A 5,709-nucleotide genomic window follows, 5' to 3' on the forward strand; every position below is an offset into this window, starting at 1 on the left:
CCAGAAACAAAACCAAGCACTGCACTTTCTCCAGCCACATTCAGAAGTTCGAAGGCAAAGAAACTCTCTTTCATAGTCTTCTGAATCACCTCGAATGCAGTCCCTGCGGCTTAGTGTTACCCTTCAAAAAGGATTCGATCTCAAATTGTAAGGATCCAGCAGTTTGGCTGCCGGAAGATCCCAAGCTTGGGTGCAAGCATGTAAGAAAGCAGAATTTAAAAAATTACTACGAAAAAAGAAACAGCAATGCAAAATGAACCAATTACAATAGCCACAAGGAATGTATTCCATTTTGAAAAGCCTGAAAAGAACTGCTTTTTGTATAAGCTAGCCATTCTGTGCTGTTGCAGATGATTCAAAAAATCTAGCCAATTAATCATTAAAACATTTCACTGCATTTTTGACAGACCCAAGCACGCAAAACTACCATCAGGTAAGTACAATAAATACTAGTAACCTTTTCTATTCTGCTCTAACGAAGATATATCTTTGAAAATATAACAGATGTATATGTATTACACCTGAAGAATATTTAAGATCTATGCAAATCTGTCTGGCAGATTTGAAGTTCATTTCTTCAATTTGGGAAAAGGCATAAAACTTTCTCTTGAGCCATTTTCATTTTATTAGAACACATTTTGTTATAACACATACCAACAATGCAGTGGCAGATAATTGCTCAGTAGAGTAAAAGATGCTTGCTGTTCAAGCCTGACGCTGTGGCTAGTCCTTGAACCCACAGAGGAATGCTCTCAAAGACTCTGTGACCTCCACATGCACATGACACATACACCTGCACACACAACACACAATAGCAAATAAAAATGCATGAGAAGTATCTCACAAATCTCCACAAGTTGATAATATCCCAAATATGGAAATAACTTTTTCACAGAACCAAATTCAAGGGGTTCTCCTTTATTCCTAAATGATTCATCTTACATCTATCTTCAATGCTGGAATGGTCTTCCTTTTATGAAATAAAGGGAAGCTGCAAGTTGTAGTGGGATTTTATTTTTGCATTGCTAAGGAGCATAAAAGTGAAGAGGGGAGGAGGAAAAGAGTATGTATGAGTCATGTGAATGAATGCTAGGACATTTAGGTCAGAAGACAGCTTGTAGGGGCTCCTCTCCTTCCATCATGTGGGTCCTGGGGAATCAAAATCATGTTATTAGGCTTGGTGGCAAACACCGGCATCTGCTAAGCTACCTTGCTGACCTACTGCTCTCATATAGCCAGTATGCCACATGCATATCTGGATTCCTATGATTGGAGTTACAAGTTGTGACTTACAGGTTGTGGGTGTTGGGAAATGATCCCCAGGCTTCTCTGGAAGAGTAGTCTGTTTTCTTAACCACGTAGCCATCTCTCCAGCCCTGTTACAGGATTTCAAAAATAGCTTTGACTAGGGAAAATATAAAAAATCTGGTGTTCCCACCAAATGATGTAATCATGTCAGTTTTATCCATTCACCTTATCATCAATCCAGCAAGAAATTAAGGATTTTCAGGTGAGGAGGGGGGGCTGAGGTAATCTTGAAATACTACTAAAACCCTCCTACTATCCAGCATTTTCCATGATTGGCCAGTCTTCTCTGAAGCATTGACAATCTGTCAAGAGATCTGCCACTTCTAGTTGTTGAGCCTGTCTATACCGGATACTTCATGTTGTGTCCAAGTTCTATCATCTGTTTCTGGGCTCTTATATAAAACTGGTTGAGTCCTCAGTAAATAGCAGCTTTGGGCCAAGGACTGGCCATTTTGTGGGTGCTATTTTTAATACTATAATCAAATTTACTATATTCCATTTAGAACAGAAATAAAAGATCAGAGAATTCAATTTGTTCAGGGTCACACAGCTGCAAAACCCAACAGTGCTTAAAATAGAAGGCTTGAGCAGTCACTGTGGTGTGCCCTCAAGGTTCACATTCCAGTTCTCCTGTGTGACCTTGACAAGTTGTTCTCTCCAATCCTATTTCTTCATTTGTGTTGTGCAGTGGGGAAGCAATGTAGGCAGAGATCTATAGCAAGAGCACCACCACAAGACATAGGTTGGGAATGGTGGAGTATGCCTTAAATTCCAGCACTTGGAAGGCACAGTTTGGTCTACATCATCAGAACCTGTCTCAATTGACCCACCCAGTCCAAAAAAGAATAAAAAAAAAAAAAAAAAAAAAAAAAACCACCAAGGATCACAAAACAGGACAAGCCTGGGCTACGCTGGGAATGTAGTTCAGTGGAAGGGCACTTACCTAGCATGCCTAAGACCCTAAGGCCCTGGGTTCTTTCCTCAGCATTGCAAATGCTTGAGTATATATTTAAAAATATATTCCTCATTTATACACAAAAGGTGAGAGCCATTACTAAGTACTCACTGAGTGGCATATATTACACAATAAATGTTTTCATTGAAATACATAAAAGAAATTGTGTATAAACCTCATACATTGTTTAATTAAGGACCAGGTTAGTAATCTAAGCATAAACTTACTCTCATAAGGCACATATTCATGCGATGAAGGAGACTTGCATCATTCTAGGGACTTGTCAAATGTTTCTTATTGGTTTTAATGACCATACTTTCATTATCATTACCACACTCTAGATATGCAATTGAAAGAGTTGTGTTGACCTCATGAAGAAGCATGGTGCTGGCCAAGGAATCTAGGTTGGAACAATAAATAGTGCTTTTAAGACACTGGAATGCTTAGCCCATAGGTAAATGCAAGGGGGAAAAGGGTTGGTTAGGTTTACCAGGCAACCAAGTGAAAAAGCAAACATTTCTTTGAAAACATAACTTGTAAGAAATGCTACCTTCTTCTTAGGGAATTCTAAAGACTGCATTAGATAAAATTATTTTTCACAAACTTCCTATAATCTTTTTATTAATTGACACCGAGGGAATGTAGCACCTTTCATTCAAAGAACTGAAGGTGCTTTACAAACATTAGCATTTAAAAAACAGTGACATTTAAAAATTTGGATTCTTGTAGATAAATCTTATAGTTAAATCTCTTCAACTCTGTACATAATTTTCTGGAAGCTGACAAAAGTGATTCTACTTCTGACAACGGCAGGCTTTCACAGTACAGGCATTTTCCAACACCCGGAGCTGGGGTTACAGAGCAAACACACATAGATCTTAAATGCAATAAACATTTTGAACCTTATTTCAAAAGCAAAACTCAGCATTTAAGATGTCAAAATCTTCCAACAGTTCTAGACATCCAGATGGAATAGGAGCTGGTACAGGTTGCATATTAGATGTAGTCCAGGCTTTTTAGGATCACGCATGAATGAACACATTTAAAGAAATGAGATTCTTCAGGGAGAAGCACTGACCTATGGAAAGCTAGCCAAGAGTCTATCAGCCAAATGAAGAAGGGAAGTGATGGCAATTCAAAGTAAACAGTTCTCACTGGAGCCTAGAACACTTTATTAGAAACCAAGTATATCACAGGCAAATAAAAAATAGTTCTTAGCTCCATTGATACAAGATAAGGGATTTTACATTCGGCCTAGATACAGGGAGTATCAGATTCCCTCACCTACAGATCTCTGGCTTGCAAGTATCTCCCACCACAAGATTACTCTGTATAATACATAGCCCTTGTTTAGTAGAGGGATCCAAATATTCTTTTTTAGGCTTACAAAGTCCAGTACATTCACTCTCTCTTTCCTTCACAAGTCTAATACCGAAAACTACTTTTTCCATGCCCCAAAGCCATTATCAGTGGAAGAAAAGTCAGGCAAAACAGAGATGGCAGTTGAGGAATGGACAGAATATTATTGGCACATGCCCAGCTAGTGACAAACAAATGCAGTACACCATGACTTAAAAATAAGTCACATTACAAGGAGACTGAAAACAACTATATCAACTAAGCTAAGGAGTGTAAAGTGGACAGGGGATTGAAAGTTACTGGTTTTCCTGGTACAACTTAAAAGCAGTGGAGAGCAAGCACTTAAATACAATTTATGGTAACAAGAACAAGAGAATACTGCAGAGTTGTTCAAAAACCACACCAGGTTGTCTGCGTCATTAATTCCAGTGTTTCACAATTAGTAAAATACATAGCTACATATTCCTGTGAGATAAAAATACCTTTCCACCTGAATTACACTGGGGTTAGGACAGCAACACAAAGCTACTGATCCACTATTCAAGTGTGTGCATCAAATGTCTCAGCCACTTCTTTCATAGAACCACACAATTAAAAACTGTACAAGGAGCTGGATGGTTGGGGACAAATAAAATCAAAAGAATATTGTGCTCGTTCAGTAAAAGAAACCCTGACGAAACATTATTTGCCAAGAAGCTTAGACTATTAAGATCTTTATTGCATTTTTAGATAACCTGGAAGTTTTTATCCTGAAGGGGAAAAGTTGTTTTTAAAACTACCTGAACAGATGCTAAAGTGCTTTCATTAATCGGCTTCACATAGATTTCCTGGGATGACAAGAAATTATAAAGGGATACCAACAATTTCATAAGATGGTACATCCCCAAATCATCTATGACTACAGTCATAAGATAATGATATACTTGTCCTTATTAAGTGGACAATTATATATAAGAACTGATCATCACAACCCTTTAGATAGTCAAATTACAAGCACAAAGCTGAAACATGGTATGACAGACCTTCACAAGAGAACAGTCTGTTTCTTCTCATACTTTAATCTACTTCAGACTACAGTTGACAAACACAAGGGCTCTGATTGTTCAGCCTTTAAAATCGCAGTTAAAAACTGAATACTTTGTAAAAGTTAATGTCAAAGGTTACAGCGAGAGAATGCTTACTACTGAAAAGTACATGTGTTCACTTGATGATACTCACGACAGAGTGTAAACTGGACTGAGCACATTCTACTCAACTGGTATCAAATCAACACATCAATGCTACAAGTATTAAATGTTTTTTTCTAATACTATAGAAATAAAAACATTAATATGGCAGTCATGTTTTTTAGGCACAATTTAGTGATTTTTTAAAAAAATATTGACTTTCAATTGAAATTTTTAACTCAACCAAAGGGTCAAAAACTTGAGAAAGAAGAAAAGAAAAACATAAGAAAGAAAATGTAACTTTCAGCTAACAATGTAAATTGTTTAAAATTTCTAACACTGAACCTATCTGGGTTTTAAGATTATTTTATTAAAAAATACAAGATTTCTGAAAAAAGATCAGTACAATTATCTTAATGTACAAAGTCATAGCTGTAGCAGTTTTTAACTAAAATTTAAAAACACAACAAGAAGGGCAGCCCTTTAGACCAATTTATTTTATACCCTTTTAAAACATCAAATCATCATCCAACAAAGGACAGTGGAGTTTACAGCTGGGACAAGGGTACATGACTCAGGCATATGCAGTCCATCCTGCCCGCTGGACAACTTTGCTGCTGAAATTTCTTAAACCTACCAAACAAAAACAGAAGGCTGGCTGATACAAACGAGGAGGATTTCCACGTAATTGTCAATTGGCTATTTTAAAAAAGAAATGCTTCCTGTCTCCCCAGAACAGCAAAAAAGCAAGAGCTACATGCAGCAATGTGAGTATTAAGACATTTCTCAAGTCTTCTCAAACGAGTCCAAGGTGGGGATAGGATGAGTGACAAAACTGATAGAAAAACACTGCTATTGACACCATAACAAACAATAAATTTAGATAATTTAAAATTAAAAAAAAAAAGGCAAGAGGCAGCA

The sequence above is a fragment of the Micromys minutus genome (assembly GCF_963924665.1).
Source record: "Micromys minutus genome assembly, chromosome: 13".
In the NCBI taxonomy this organism is placed as follows: domain Eukaryota; kingdom Metazoa; phylum Chordata; class Mammalia; order Rodentia; family Muridae; genus Micromys; species Micromys minutus.